The sequence below is a fragment of the Arachis hypogaea genome, chromosome 19 (assembly GCF_003086295.3).
Source record: "Arachis hypogaea cultivar Tifrunner chromosome 19, arahy.Tifrunner.gnm2.J5K5, whole genome shotgun sequence".
NCBI classification, from domain to species: Eukaryota; Viridiplantae; Streptophyta; class Magnoliopsida; order Fabales; family Fabaceae; genus Arachis; species Arachis hypogaea.
The window spans coordinates 111,070,583-111,087,639 of record NC_092054.1 but is presented as its reverse complement, the minus strand read 5'-3'; the positions used below and the strand labels follow the sequence as shown (position 1 = coordinate 111,087,639).

General features: G+C 40.7%; 1 non-coding gene across 1 annotated transcript; it reads right to left on the bottom strand.

Moving 5' to 3' along the window:
• Positions 1 to 1,944: 1,944 nt before the first annotated feature.
• Positions 1,945 to 2,051, bottom strand: LOC112781446 (small nucleolar RNA R71). The gene has a single exon (XR_003192222.1). It is a non-coding gene; the product is annotated as a small nucleolar RNA R71 (small nucleolar RNA).
• Positions 2,052 to 17,057: the final 15,006 nt, after the last annotated feature.

The window sequence follows — 17,057 nt, the reverse complement described above, 5'->3', positions numbered from 1 at the left end:
AGCCAAGCCCAAATGAAGAAGAGAACTGCTTCAAACTCAAGATCCAAAGGCCCAAGACTTGAAGAGCCAACTAGAAGCTGAGAAAAGTAGTATATATAGGAGTAGCTTTGAATTGTTTAGGAGTGCTGGAAGTTGGGGGAAAAGAGAACTACTCTCTGTATTTTACCTTCTCTGCATTTTCTAGTTTTATGATGTATTCTCCATCTTTGTTTTCATTTTCTAGAGCTATGAACAACTAAACCCCTTTCATTGGGTTAGGGAGCTCTGTTGTAGTTTGATGGATCAATACTAATTTTCATTATTCTTCTTCTATCTTTTCTCTTGATTTTACTTGAAAGCTTTCGATCTTCATCCAATTGGGTAGTTATCTTGGAAAAGAAGCTATTCAAACTTGGGTCTCTTCTGAACCTTGAAAGAGGAATAAAGAGATCAAGCTAGAAATGCTTTCTCATGCTGGACCAAATTGGGTTTGGATGGGTATGTGACTATAACCATCTCAATACTTGATTTGGGAAATGCATGTGGTATAATCAGTGACCATACTTCATCTCTTCTCATGAGCAATTGACCAAGGAATTGGCTATTGATCAAGATTTGAGAGATTGAATATGTAATTCAATCAATTAAGATTGCCAAGGAGATCAATGAGTGCATTGATTGAGGAAGAGATGAAAATGAACTTGATCCGGAGAATTGCAACATCTCCTAAGCCCAATGAACTCCCCATCTCTGATCTTATCCATTCTCTTTAATTTCTGCTATTTACTTTTATGAGCAAATCCCCCATTCCTATTTACAATTCTGCAATTTACTTTCAGTCATTTACTTCCAATCCTTTAATTCTAGCATTTACTTTTCTGTTATTTACATTCCCACCATTTTATTTTCTGCAACTCTCAACCCAAATTCTGGATTCGCTCAACTAGAACATTCTTCTAATTAAAGTTGCTTGATCAATCAATCCCTGTGGGATTCGGCCTCACTCTATTGTGAGTTTTTACTTGACGACAAATTCGGTACACTTGCCGAAGGAAATTTGTTGAGAGACAGTTTCCACCCGCATCAAGTTTATGGCTCCGTTGCCGGAGATTGATTGTGCATCAACAATGATTAAATTGAAAGATCACTAGATTGAGCATTTTTATTTTGTGAATTTCATTTTCTGTTTGAGTGATTTACTTTCTGTTTTAGTTAAACTTCTTCCCTTCCCCCTCTACTCTTTGTTTTTCTTTGTTATTTTCAATTCTGTTTGCTAACCCACTAACTGTTTGATATATTGCATCACCCACAACTAACAGTAATTCTGACAAAAATACTTTCTGCACATATCTTTTCTTGCTTACACTTGATGGTTGTATGACAGGGAGAAGAAGCGGGGCTTCAACTTCCTTCGATTCTGAACCTGAGAGGACCTTCCTTAGATTAAGGAGGGAGGCAAGAGGAAAGAAAGTGGTTGGTGCTGAGGAAGAGGAGGAATTCTTTGAACCAAACATGGAACACAACATGGAAAACCATCATGAAGAAGAGGATCACAACCATGGGGGAGGAGGTAGAACAAATCATGCTGGGGAGGATAGAAGAGTTTTGGGCTCTTACATCAATCCAAACCCAGGAAATTGTGGAAGTAGCATCCAAAAGCCAACAATCCATGCCAACAACTTTGAACTTAAACCACAGCTCATCACCCTTGTTCAGAACAACTGTTCGTTTGGAGGAGGTGTCCAAGAAGACCCCAATCAACATCTAACCACCTTCCTGAGGATATATGACACAGTGAAGTCTAATGGTGTTCATCCTGACACCTATAGACTGCTCTTGTTTCCATTCTCACTTAAGGACAAGGCAGCCAAGTGGCTAGAATCTTTCCCAAGGGAAAGCTTGACAACTTGGGAAGACGTGGTGAATAAATTCTTAGCAAGATTTTACCCTCCTCAATGAATCAATAGGCTGAGAGCTGAGGTCCAAACTTTCAGGCAACAAGATGGTGAGACTCTATATGAAGCATGGGAGAGGTTTAAAGACCTAACAAGGAGGTGCCCACCAGATATGTTCAACGAATGGGTGCAGCTGCACATTTTCTATGAAAAGGCTTTCTTATGAGTCAAAGAAGGCCGTAGACCATTCATCCGGAGGATCTTTGAACAAGAAGAAAACTATTGAGGAAGCCATAGATGTTATTGAAACAGTAGCAGAGAATGACTACTTCTATGCTTCCGAAAGAGGGAACACAAGAGGAGTAATGGAGCTAAACAATGTAGATGCTCTGTTGGCCCAAAACAAGCTCATTACCCAGCAGCTGGCTGACCTCACCAAGAAGATGGAGAGGAACCAAGTAGCAGCAATCTCCACTTCATCAACAACCCAAGAAGGAGTGAATAAAGAAGTAGAGGGTAGTCAGGAGTAAGCCAACTACATTGGGAATTCACCAAGGCAAAACTATGATCTATACTCCAAGACCTACAACCCTGGATGGAAAAACCACCCAAACTTTGGGTGGGGAAGTCAGCAAGATCAAAACCAAGACCAGAGACGTTACAACTCCAACAACAATGCAGCTCACCAACAATTCACACAGAGGACATCTCAACACCCCCACAACAACACTTCTCCATACGCTTAGCAAAACCAAAACAGCACATCTGCTCCGAATCACCCATCAATTGATGACAAGCTCTCTAAGATTGAAACCTTACTTGAAGGAATATGTCAAGAGATTCAAGAAAATAAGGTGTTCAAAGAGGAGGTGCGAGCCAATATTAAGAACCAGGGAGAGACCATTAGAAAGCTGGAATTCCAGGTGGGATGTTTAGCTGAGAAGATTCCCAAACCGAATAGCTTCCCAAGTGACACAGAGAAAAACCCCAAAGGAGAAGCAAAGAAACTAAGATGGGAAGATTGCAAAATGGTCACTACAAGTGATCAAGAGACTGAATACAAGCATGGCAAACCTTTCGAACAACCTGATGATAACTCAACAAAGGAGGAGGATAGAGATCACCAAGAACCAGAAATCTCACAACAAGAGCTACTGAAGCTCTATGCACCTTTCCCTCAACTGCTCAATGGTGCTGTGGGAAAGAGAATATACTCAAGGTTCCTAGACTTATTTGCATCTCTGCATATAAACATACCATTCATCAAGGAAATTCAACGAATGCTTGTATTCATCAAGTATATGAAGGGACTTCTTCCCAGGAAAAGCTCACTCAAAGGAGGCCAGACTATAGTGATGAACAAGGAATGTAGTGACCTTATTCAACCTGAGTTGCCTACAAAAAGAAGAGACCCAGGGAGTTTTCACATCCCTTGTGCCATAGGTGAAACTATGTTCGATAGAGCACTATGTGATTTGGGGGCCAGCATCAACTTACTGCCCTTATCCCTGATGAAGAGGTTGCAGATCAATGAGATAATGCCAACAGATGTAATCATCAGACTGGCTGACAAAACTCAAAAGCAAGCAATAGGAGTGGTGGAAAATGTGTTGCTAAAGGTTGGGAAATACTTTCTCCCAACAGACTTTGTCATCCTGGACATGGAAGAGAGTCACACTCACCCAATCATATTGGGAAGACCATTCCTAGCTACGGCCAGAGCACTTATCGATGTAGAGAAAGGGGAGCTAATATTGAGAATCCATGATGAACGACTCAGCTTCAATGTTTTCAAACTCTCACAAGAAACAGATCAAGAGGACAAGGAACTAAGCACAAATGATAATGAGACACTGAAAGAGGAGACAAGCACTGAAGCACAGCCAGTTCATTCTGAGATCCCCTTAATTGATAAACAAGGAAAACAACAATTGCCACAGCTCAAGGAAAAGTTGGAGGAACCTAAACCTCTAGAGGCAGGTGAAGACAGCAACACAACTCCTTTAGAAAAAGAGGTCACAAAGGGGAAGGCAACCTCAAAAGAAACAAAGAAGAAGGTACCAAGGAGGTGGAAGAACAAGAAGATCCCTACGGAAGACTTCTCTCCAGGGGATAGAGTTGTCTCAGCTTACTTCCCAGATATTCCCCCTAATCTCCCACTGTACCATCTCAGTTACCTAAGGTTTTCACTATCAACAGAGTTCTTTCCCTGGAACATGTGGAGATCATTGATCCAACCAATGGATATAAGTCCACAGCAAGAGGGGAGGACTTTAAGCACTACCAACCACCCTGATGAGGGAAAAACGTCAAGCTAGTGACGCTAAAGAAGCGCTTCATGGGAGGCAACCCATGTTTTATATGTTTTTAAAATAGTGAATAAATCAATGTTTATGAATTTCAACCCAAACTTGACAAACACTTGGTGAAATCTTTATCATGCAGTATATAGTAAAGAATAAGTTTGGTGTTCAAAGAAGAACTCTTGGAGCTTTGAACAAAACTTTTCATCACAGTGCTCCAAACTAAGTTTGGTGTCACCCCAAGGTGCCATCAATCTGCCTATAAGGATACACAAATAGTTGGCTAGTTGAAATTCATAAATATACAAACTCTTTTTCTTCTCTTTATTATTCTAGCCGTAGAGTTGATTTTTATGATATTAATTTCCTTATTTTAAATCTTTATAGGAAAAAGGAAAAGGGGAGTGATTGGACAGTTAAACAAAGAAGGTTTGGACACCACAAAAGGAGGGACTACACACTTGTTCCGAAAAGGGAATGCATTGGAAAATGTTGCCATGCAACATTGGAAAAATAGGACCAGCAAAGCTCGAACAAAGGAGAGTGTGTATTCTTCCGGGAGGATACCGAGCCAAGCGAGCGAAGCTGGATAGATGTGTGGGACAGAGGGAAGACCAAGGGGTTCAGCAGATGAACGAGTGATTAATACTGCTAGAGGTATCTTGTTCGACTTCTACTTGCATTTGAGAAGTATATCCTTAGCTTTCTCTCGTCTGAGCCAGGATCACGAATTCCAGGAAGCAATCAACTTACAGAGAACTAAGAACAACGACTACGCCCCCTACGATTGTTTCGATTTCTGCCACTACTTTTTGAGTATCCCACTCCTCTATTGGTTGAATTCATTCAATAAAGTGAAATAAAAGAAAAGAGGGAACGAGACATCACAATGAGATCTTTATAAAAGACCGAGCAATCTCATTCATAAAGTGATGATCCTTGTCTTTTATCCATGCATCACCCCAACCGTCCATCAAGTAACCACCCCATCAATCCACACCCTCCATTCTCTCACAACTTCTCTATATAAACGACCCTTGTTCCGTACCCACCTTTATTGTCATTACCCACTCTTCACCACTCTCCATTTCGGTACAAGACACTCCCTACCTCATTAAAAACCTTTTTCCACCTCACTCTCTTCATTGCAATAAAACCCTAAACAACCAAAAATCTCCACAACTTTGCCACCTTTACATATTAACTATCATTCATGGCGTCTTCGGGCTCTGAAAGAAGGAAGGGAAAGGAACCCATGGAAGAACACCCATATGATGAAAAGAGATTTAGAAGCTTGCATCATGCATTGCAATACAGGTGGATGGTTGATAAGGAAATCATTTATGAGCTGGGATTTCAAGTTAAAAAGACTGAGTGCCCCGAAATCACAGAGAAGATAGAAAGGAGAAGATGGGAGCTCCTCACTGACCCGGTCATTAAGGTGAATGCAAACCTCATAAGATAATTTTATGCAAATGCGGTTCGATATGATAAGAAGGATGAGTCCTATACAAGCTTTGTGAGAGGAAAGATGGTGGACTTTGATCCCATGAGTGTCATGAGGGCATTGAAGCTACGGTCTATACAGTTTGAAGAAGAAAGCTATCACTCAAGATTGGACAACCCCAATTATGACCAGATTCTGCAAGATATTTGTGTACCAGGAGCTGACTGGGAAAGGGGTGCGAGAAATAAACCAAAGTTCATCAAGAGAACAGATCTCACTCCTGAAGCCAAGGGGTGATTTGAGCTAGTGAGAAGGTCTATTCTCCCAGCTGCAAATAACTCGGAGGTGAATGTCAAGAGAGCCACAATGGTGCACTGTATACTGAAGGGAGGAGAAATCAAGGTTCATGAACTCATAGCTGAAGGTATTAGAAAAATGGCAGAGAAAAGCGACTCAAGAGGAACGTTAGGTTACCCCAGCACTATTTACCGAATATGCAAGAAAGCTGGGGTGGTTTTTGAAGATGAGAACCCCGTGTGGATAAAGGAAGGCATCCCAATAACTGTACGAAGGATGAATGCTGCAGCATCCCCTTTGCCTCAGCGGAAGCAAAGGAAGAGGACAGCCCCTCAAGTAGTGGAAGGACAAGTCTTAGAGGGTCAAGCACAACAGACCTTGGACATGCACCAATTGCAGGAAGCCATTGATGGCTTGTCTAGACAATATTTGGAAAGCCAAGGAACACAGAAAGAGCTTCAACTACAGATGATGGGGCAGCAAGAGGAAGCACTCTCAAGATGGATGACTCAGCAAGGTGAGTGGCAAAGGCAAATCATGGAACAGCAACTAAGTCAAGGACAACAATGGGGAGAAACATTCAATAGGATGGAACAAAGGCAAAACGAGCAACAAGAATCCATCTAGAGGATAATGATGGGAAGCAGAAGCTGGTGAATTAAAAATTTATTAAAATGGTTACGTTGCAAGTATAGTTCTTAACTCACCGAAAATCTGCCTATCAATTTAGAAATATGTCACAGAGAGTTTAAATTAAAATTACTGGGAGTTTTAAGTCCCAGGTCATCTCCCAACGAGTTGCAGAAAAGTGTGCTGTTTTATTAATCAGATGTTCCAAGAAGTTGAGCTAAGTAAATTGGAATTTAAATTGAGAAATTTTAAATAATATAAATAAAAGCCTTGACTGGGAATTGATTAGTTAGAATCTCTATCATTGATGGAGTGATTTTTAAGATTGATTTATAATTAACGGTTACTCTGTTTGGTTATCCTTTACTAGGTAAGGGAAAGTCAAACAAGTTGGACTGCCAGATCTATTCACGAGTTACAACCCACTTAGTTCAAAGGGATTGGCGTTGGTGACAGGATAGCAATCCAACATTTAACCCAACTATAAATTTCTCCTTCAATCCTTCCAACTCAAGAATTCCTTTTAATCAACTCCCTATCAAGTAATGAAACTACTCACGCATTGTAAATAAAGAATCCATGGCACATGAAAGGGAATTAAAAGAAGACATGATTATTGGAATTGAAATTGAATTAAAGAGAAATAATCCTTGCATTAATTAATCATAAAAGTATCTGAATGACAAAATTGAACATAACAAAGAACATGGAAGAATAAAACCAAGTTAAGAGAACAAACTAGAGTGATGAAGTCTTAATGAGGAAATAACTCTTCTCAATGTTCCAATGCTAAGACCAATTGAAAATTTAAAATTCTAAAAACTACCGAGAAAAACCTAAGAGAGTGAAAAAACTAGATCTAAAACTACTGAATGAATGTCTGTGTTGTTTCTGCATATTCTCTGACTCTAGTCTGCTGTTCCGGGCCAAAAACTGGGCCGAAATAAGGTCCAAAATCGCCCCCATCAAATTCTGCAGATTATACAGATCGCACATGTCACGCGATCGCGTCGTCCATGCGGACGCGTCGCTTGCGCTTTTTCCTTTCCACGCGTTCGCGTCGTCCATGCTACCGCGTCGCTTGCGCTTTCCAATCCGCGCAAGCCATGCGGTCGCGTCACTGCGAATTGTGCTCCTTTGCGCGGTCGCGTGAGCCATGCGACCGCGTCACTTCTCGCTGGTTATCTCCTCAAATTCTTGTGTTCCTTCCATTTTTGCTAGCTTCCTCTCCAATCTCCATCTCGTTCATGCCCTATAAGGCCTGAAACACTTGACACACAGATCACGGCATCGAATGGAATAAAGGAGAATTAAAAGTAAATAATTAAAGTCTCTAGGAAGCAATTTTCAAACATGTACTAAATTTAGGAAGGAAATCTAAATGCATGCTAAATTGATGAATAAGTGGGCAAGGATCATGACAAAACCACACAATTAAACACAATATAAACCATAAAATAGTGGTTATCAACCTCCCCACACTTAAACATTAGCATGTCCTCATGCTAAATTGAAGGAGACAAGGAAATAAGTATGAACATGCAGAAACTCATGAAATGCAATGCAATCCTACGTATATAAATAAATGCAACTATATGATTATTGTCCACTTGATCAAAAGTAAATAAGCCTTTCAAAACAGTTACAAATCAAATTCCACTAATTCTATCATTATACAATAAAACCAATAAAAGTGCAAGAAGATAGCTTATGAAAGCAGGAAACATGAAAATTCAAGCATTGAACCCTCAACGATAATGTATGTACGCTCTAATCTCTAGTGTATAGGGTAATCACTCAATTCTTTTCTAGTCATGTTTTCTAACTTTTGTTTTTTTCTTAACCAATCAACAACAGTTAATATACCAATGCAAACATCATGAGGTCTTTTCAGGGTTGTAATGGGGCCAAGGTGCAGGTAAGGATATACATATGGCTAAGTGAGCTTTATAAATTGAATCTTTAATTAACCTAAGCTCTCACCTAATATACATATATTCTATATACTTTTAAATTCATGCTTAGCTACCCATAATTCCCTTTTTCAACCCATACTCATGTTTCAACTTTGTATTTTAATTCTATCATATGTGCATTGATCTTTGAATTCTGAATTTAACATTGGGGTAATTTTGTTCCCTTATTTATTGTTTTTTTTGAATAAATAAAGCTTATCAACGCACATAGATTTTTTATTCTTATAGTTTCACATGAATAGGTATCCAAATTCCCTTTAAATTTTCATGACACATCCCCTTAACAATTTTTGTTTCCACAATTTCCCATACTTAACTAGTACACATAAATCTATCTTAAGCTAACCAAAGATTCAATTTGGGATATGCAATTGTTTTTTTTTCAGCTTAAGGTTAGTAATGTGGTAAAATATAGAACAAATGCGGTTTTAAAGGCTCAAAGTGGTTAACAAGGGTAATTGAAAAGGGTAGGCTTGATTTGGATAAGTGAGTTTAAACAAATAATGGCGTCAATCATGTGCAAGCATGTAAATATAATAAATATTGGACATATAAGATAAAACAAAATATAGATTACAATCATAGAGAAGTAAACACACAAGAATAAAATGATTATGGTTAAATAGTGTAAACATACATAAAGGCTCAAATCTTTCACAGGTTGTGTGTTCTTTAGCTCAAACATCATGTTCCAAATACAACTCAAGCAGATTTATCATAAAAATTTTGAAAAATTAGTGAAATTTTATTCCAAAGATAGATTTTTAAAAGAAACTTATTGTCTTTTCAATCAAGTAAAACATGCATGCAACTATTCTAACCTATGCAATTTATTCTATTCTATAAAAGAAAGAAAAATCTAACTAAAATATCCTAATTATTGGTGCCAGAGAAGAGAATTTACCTCCGGAAGTCAGGTACTGACCGACCTCCCCACACTTAAGGCTTTGCACCGTCCTCGGTGCCATCTGTCAGGAACAGGGGTGGGCTGGTGGCAGTATCTCCACAGTCGGGATCATCATGGCTCCCAGTGCTGGTAAAAGAAGTGGAGTCCGGGGTGTCTGAGTCTCTGAAGCGTCCCTTGAGTAGCTCCTTGAGGTGTTTGAATCGGCGCTCGTTACGGCACTTTCTCATCTTAGCTTTCAGTTCATGCCGATCCAATTTTTCAAGTATCTGCTGGAGCAATTTCTCGGTTGTAGATGCTTGTGGTTTTGAAGAAGGAATATCTTCAACTGGCTCAGTAGGCTGGCTTGTAGTGGCTGCTGAAAGTCTGAGGTATTTCCCGTGAGGGACATATTGAGCATCCCGTGGAAGCATGGCTTTGGTGTCCCCAGCTCTGTAGGAGACTCCGGCTGCTGAGAAAAGATCTGAGACCAAGGCGGGAAAAGGTAAGTTGCCCGTGATTTGTACGTGCTCCATAGCATTCCGGATGTATCTTGAAAGATTCAGAGGTTGGTCTGTAAGGATGCACCATAGTAGAACAGCCATGTCTGCAGTGAAGGAGGACTCATGAGTGCTCGGAAAGACGTAATGGGACATGATCTGTGGCCATACGCGAGCCTCCAAGGTAAGTGCAGAAGCCAAGATTCCCTTAGGGCGGGAACGGTGGTATCCGTAGATCCAACGGCTGCCAGGTAAAGTGATGACTCCGAGAATGGAGTCCCAGTCAAATTGGTATCTCTGGTGCTGAAGGGTGGCTTCTTGAAAAGCGTCCATTCCTGCAGGAATAGGGGGAAGACTCAGAACTTGCTGAATGGCTTCTTCTGTGATGGGGACTTACTTCTGCCGGACATAAACAGACTGCAGGGTTGGCATGTAGAAGTTGGAGTAGAACTCAACTACCCAAGAAAGATTGACCTGCCTTGGTTGTTTCCGTAGGAAACCCCATTGTCTTCGCTCAATTTGCGGCTCAACAAAGGTGGCAATATTGGACGGGAGGGTAAGAAGGTATTCATTGTTATAGTTCCTTTCTGCCAGGATGGAGAACATCTGCTCACAGTAGCGATTGGAAAATCGCGCAGCGTCCTTTGCTGGAAAGGCTTTCTCCTTTTCGTCAACCTTTATTATCCTCTTGACTCGTTTTGTTGAGGGCTTGACTGCGGTTGAAGAGGGCTCTACCACTAATGCTCTTTTAGTTCCTCTTCTTGCTGGTGGTCTGGAAGTTGCTTTCTCCTTTCCTTTCTTGGTGGCCATCCTGAAAGAAGGGAAGAGAAAGAAAATTAAATGCAAAGAGAGATACAGCAAGGAAGGAAACGGAAAAGAGGGTGAATGATGCACAGTAAAATGTAGATGACATTAACACATGCTCTCGAGTACATATGAAAAGCCATCAATGGGAAATAGCTAGTGCATAAAAAGACAAGTGAATGCAAGGTGTTTATTGGCATGCTAGCAAAGGGCATGAGTAGCATAGACCAAGCATTACTTTGTAACAAACCATCACGTTTGTATTGACAATTGAATTCAATTAATAAAATAATAGGGGAAAGTTGTGAAAAGCAAGCATTGAATAGTATAGGAACATAGAGAAGTGCATAATGCCACATGGACTTTTTCACAAACACATAGCATGCATGTTAAACAAGATGTAAAAAGTATGAAATTGAACATGCAAGCAATCCCCTAAAATAATAATAATAATTGTCAAATAAATTGTAACAAGTCACAAGCATATAGTGAGGGATAATGACTCAAAAAATTTCTAACACCATGTAAAAAGGGAAAAGAAGAATAAAGAAAATAAAAGTTTGAAAAGAAAAAAAAAGAAAAAGAAAATAATAATATATACATAATATAATAAGAATGATAGAAAAGAGAAGAAGGAAGAAGAAGGTAAAACCTTCTTAATGGAGGAGAGAGAGAGAGAGTGAGATAGAAAGGAGAAGGGGGAAAGAAGAAAGAAGGAAGAAGGAGGGAAAAGAAAAATTAGGATTTGGAGGAAAGAAAGATAAGATAATTTGGCAATTGAGGATTAGCTGTGCGGCACATGCGACGCGGCCGCCTGGGGCATGGGTTCGCATGGGGGCACGTCAGGGAAGGGGACGCGATCGCATCGGTCTCGCGGTCGCATGACCTATGTTGCACTACTGGCGCGAGTGCAGCCTCGCTCCAGCACAACTCTCTGTTCGATTCATTTCAATTGCCAAAATTGGGTAACGCGATCGCGTGGGTCATGCAATCGCGTGAGTGCGCGGCAGAAAATAATTGACGCGGTCGCGTGACAAGGATTGTGCTTCCAGCACCAATCCAGCACCACTCTCGCACAATATAGCATTGTGCACCCTTTTACGTCGAAAATGCAGGGCACGCGGCCGCGTGAGGCACGCGGTCGCGTGGGAGGCCATGATTTCCATGCGACGCGGTCACGTGGAGTAATTTGTGCCATTGGCATGACTCCAGTGCTCCTCCTGCGTAACTTTCTGTTCATTTTTATTTTTCTTTACTCCTCCTGCCACGCGGACGCGTCGCTGGTGCGATCGCGTCGCGCGGCGAAAATATATATATATATATATATTTTTTTTTTTTTCTAAGGAAAGATAAAGACATGTAATTGAAAGAGCACGGAAGCACTAATAAAGAGAAGAGTTATTAAAGAAGAAAAACTAAAAGTGAAGAAAAGAACAATCATACCGCGGTGGGTTGTCTCCCACCAAGCACTTTGCTTTTACGTCCGTAAGTTGGACGCTCCACTAGCTCAATCTGCTGCTATGTGGGGATCTTCCAAGTGGAAGATCTCAAGCTCCTTATTTCTCTGCACCTTCTCACCATGGTACAGCTTTAGGCGGTGTCCATTAACCTTAATAAGTTTAGAACTTAAAGGATGGCTTAGGTGATAAACTTCGTACGGTTCAGCCTTCTCTATTCTGTATGGACCTTCCCATTTTGATCTCAACTTACCGGGCATGAGCCTCAGTCGAGATTTGTAAAGGATAACAAAATCTCCAGGTTGGAACTCTCTCTTCTTGATGTTTTGATCATGCACAGCTTTCATCTTTTCCTTGTATATTCTGGAGTTCTCATAAGCTTCTAGGCGAAGGTTCTCCAGTTCCTGTAGTTGCAACTTTCTTTCAGTTCCGGCTTTCTCAATTTCCATGTTACACTCTTTAACTGCCCAGAAGGCTCTGTGTTCGATTTCAACTGGAAGATGGCAAGCTTTTCCATAAACTAAGCGAAAGGGACTCATCCCAATGGGTGTCTTGTATGCTGTTCTATATGCCCACAGTGCATCTTTTAGTCTAGTGCTCCAGTCTTTTCTATGAGGCTTTACTATCTTCTGCAGGATACGCTTAATTTCTCTGTTTGACACCTCGGCTTGCCCATTAGTTTGGGGATGGTAAGCTGTTGCAACTTTATGGATTATCCCAAGCTTCTTCATCAATCCTGTTAGTCTCCTGTTACAAAAATGGGTGCCTTGATCGCTCACGATCGCTCGTGGTGATCCAAAGCAGCATATAATATGGTTTCTCACAAAGGATACAACAGTGTTAGCATCATCAGTGCGGGTAGGAATTGCTTCCACCCATTTGGAAACATAATCCACAGCTAACAATATATAAAAATATCCACTAGAATTTGGAAATGGACCCATGAAGTCAATGCCCCAGACATCAAAAATTTCACAGAAAAGTATATATTGTTGAGGCATCTCATCCCTCTTGGATATGTTACCAAATTTCTGGCATGGGTGACAAGATTTACAAAACTCAGCAGCATCTCTAAAAAGAGCAGGCCACCAGAATCCGCAGTCTAAGATCTTTCTAGCTGTTCTTTGAGGGCCAAAGTGTCCTCCACTCTCAGATGAGTGACAGGCCTCTAAAATGGACTGGAATTCTGATTGAGGTACACATTGTCTAATTATCTGGTCAGCGCCACATCTCCATAAATATGGGTCATCCCATATATACTATTTAGACTCGCTTTTCAACTTGTCTCTTTGATGTTTAGAGAAATGTGGAGGAAATGTGCGGCTAACTAAATAATTAGCAACAGGTGCGTACCAAGGGACTACCTCAGATACTGCTTGCAGGTTGTCAAAAGGAAAATTATCATCTATAGGAGTAGAATCATCCTTAATATGTTCAAGGTGACTCAAGTAGTCTGCTACTAAATTTTGATTACCACTCCTATCCTTTATTTCTAAATCAAATTCTTGTAACAGCAGTATCCAACGTATAAGTCTTGGTTTGGATTCCTTTTTAGCTAAGAAATACTTTAGAGCTGCATGGTCCAAATACACTACTACTCTAGTACCAAGTAAATAAGCTCGGAATTTATCCAGAGCGAAAACAATAGTAAGTAGCTCTTTCTCAGTAGTAGTATAATTGGACTGGGCAGTGTCTAAAGTCTTAGACGCATAGGCAATAACAAAAGGGTCCTTACCTTCACGCTGAGCCAGCGCTGCTCCTACTGTATGGTTGGAAGCATCGCACATGATTTCAAACGGCTGGCTCCAGTCGGGTCCTCTCACAATTGGGGCTTGAGTTAGAGCAATCTTCGGCCTATCAAATGCTTGTTTGCAATCTTCACTGAACTCGAACTCAATGTCCTTCTGCTATAATCTGGATAAGGGAAGTGCCACCTTACTAAAGTCTTTAATAAATCTCCTGTAGAAACCTGCATGGCCAAGGAACGAATGGACTTCCCTCACAGAAGAAGGGTAAGGTAAACTAGAAATAACATTCACCTTTGCTGGGTCTACAGAAATGCCATTATTAGACACCACATGTCCTAATACAATTCCTTGCTTTACCATAAAGTGATATTTTTTGAAATTCAATACAAGGTTTGTATTAACACATCTATCTAATACTCTAGATAATCCCTCTAAGCAAAGGTTGAAAGAATCACCATAAACACTAAAATCGTCCATAAAAACTTCCATACAGTCCTCAATAAGATCAGAGAAAAGACTCATCATGCACCTTTGGAAGGTGGCTGGTGCATTGCACACGCCAAAGGGCATTCTCTTATAAGCATAAGTCCCAAAAGGACATGTAAAAGTAGTCTTTTCCTGATCCTCAGGAGCTATATGAATCTGGAAATAACCTGTGTAACCATCTAGAAAGCAATAATGTGATTTACCTGACAGGCAATCCAGCATTTGATCAATGAATGGAAGTAGGTAGTGATCCTTACGGGTAGCTTGGTTGAGACGCCTGTAATCAATGCAGACTCTCTAAGCATTCTGAACTCTAGTTGCTATGAGCTTACCATGCTCATTCTTCACGGTAGTGACTCCGGACTTCTTGGGCACCACTTGTACTGGGCTTACCCATTCACTGTCTGAAATGGGATATATGATACCGGCCTCCAATAGTCTGGTCACTTCCTTTTTGACAACTTCCAAGATGGTGGGGTTCAATCTCCTTTGGGGTTGACGGACAGGTCTTGCTCCTTCTTCCAAAAATATTCTGTACTCGCATACTTGAGGGTCGATTCCCACTATGTCTACCAAACTCCACCCAATTGCTTTCTTATGCTTCCTCAGCACATCAAGTAACTGCTCTTCTTGTTGAGAAGTCAGTTCTCTTGCAATAATAACCGGAAGCTTCTGCTCATCCTCAAGGTAAGCATATTTGAGATGTGGAGGGAGAGGTTTCAATTCTAACTTTTGATCATGGGCAGGCTCTGGATTATCTAGGGTTTGTGAAAATGGCGAAGTGTCCTTATTGTCAGTCAAGAGGGTCCCCACACTTGGACCTTGTCTAGTGTGCCTCCCTTCAAACTCTTCTTTTTGAACTTCAGCTACACTTTCGTCTATGACATCACACTGGAAGATAGAACGATCTTCTAGGGGGTTGTCAATGACTCCATTCAGATTGAAGATTACTATGCGGCCATCTATTTCAAAGGAGTATGTTCCTGAAAAAGCATCTAATTTGAATTTTGATGTCTTCAGGAATGGTCTTCCAAGTAGGATTGATGATGGCTTATCTGAATCATTATGGGGCATCTCCAAGATATAAAAATCAGTGGGAAATGTGAGCCCTTTAATGTTCACCAAAACATCTTCAGCAACTCCAGCCACTGTAATAATACTTTTATCTGCTAACACAAAACGACCTACCGACCTTTTTAAGGGAGGGAGCCTTAAAACATCATATATAGACAAAGGCATTATACTGACACATGCTCCTAAATCACACATGCAATCATAAATTACTACACCACCAATAGTACAACTAACTATGCAAGGACCTGGATCACTACATTTTTCAGGTAATCCTCCCATTAAAGCAGATATAGAACTACCTAAAGGAATAGTTTCTAATTCATTAATTTTGTCTTTATGGATACATAAGTCTTTTAGAAACTTTGCATATTTAGGTACCTGCTGAATAACATCGAAAAAGGGAACAGTTACCTCAACCTTTTTTAATATTTCTACCATTTTAGAATCAGGTTCCAGCTGCTTCCTGGGCTTCCTTGCAAGTTGTGGAAATAGAATGGGGGTAGTGTTTTCTATGGTGCCTGCGCCTTTTGGTGCTTCTTCCTGTGGTTGAGCTATCTCTTCTTCAGCTATGTCCTGTATATCCTCTTCCTCTTCAACATCTTCGATTTCTACCACCTCTTCAACTGAGGTGTATTCTGGTGAGCTTGGTTCCTCCTGATTCCTCTCCTGCAGTGTGGTTCCGAACCTCAGGGTGATGGCATTAATGCCTCCCTTTGGATTGGGTAATGGTTGAGAGGGGACTCCAGTGGTGCTTGAAGGTTGGTTACTGGAATTTTGTGCTGAACCAAGTTGTGTCATAAGAGCTTGCAGAGTAGAGGTGAAACCATTCAGACTGGTGTTAATATTGTTCACGATGGTATTTTCCATGGCCAGTTGTCTTTTCTCAAAAGCTTGTAATAAATCTTCATTAGAAGATACAGAAGAATGAGTAAATTGAGAGGTTTGCTGCTGATTGTTCGGTGGTCCTTGGTTTTGCCTCAGGTGAGGTGCTCGATAAGGTTGATTTTGCTACCTGTTGTTGTTATTATTCCACCTCTGATTTTCTTGGTTATCTCTGCCTCCCCTATTATTGTTGTCTCTCCAATTCTGGTTTGAATTGTCCTGCCATCCATGGTTATTATTTCCACTTTGATTGTACCCTTGGTTGGGGCGGTCATAGAAGTTGTGAGTGGATGCCACCATGTTGTCTTCTTGTTGGAGCTGCGGGCATTCATCAGTGTAATGGCTGTAATCAGCACAAATTCCGCAAATTCTTTGTGGAACTAGTTGTTGGTTTTGCTGCGGTTGAGTTTGCTGAGCTTGTTGATTCAACTGCATTTGCTTCAGCAGGTTGGTCATCTCACAGATGCTTCAATTTAGAACAGCAGTCTCTATGCCAGAAGATACTTCTGCAACGGCTTTTGAACGGCCTTGCTTCTGTCTGTGGTTCCGAGTAGATTCAGCTAAATCACTGATCAATTGCCAAGCTTCATCAGTGGTCTTGTACTTCTTCATAGACCTATTGCTGGCACTTTCCAATGTGGTCATATCTTGGGGCCTCATACCTTGTGTGATATAGCTGAGTAGCACGATCTTGTC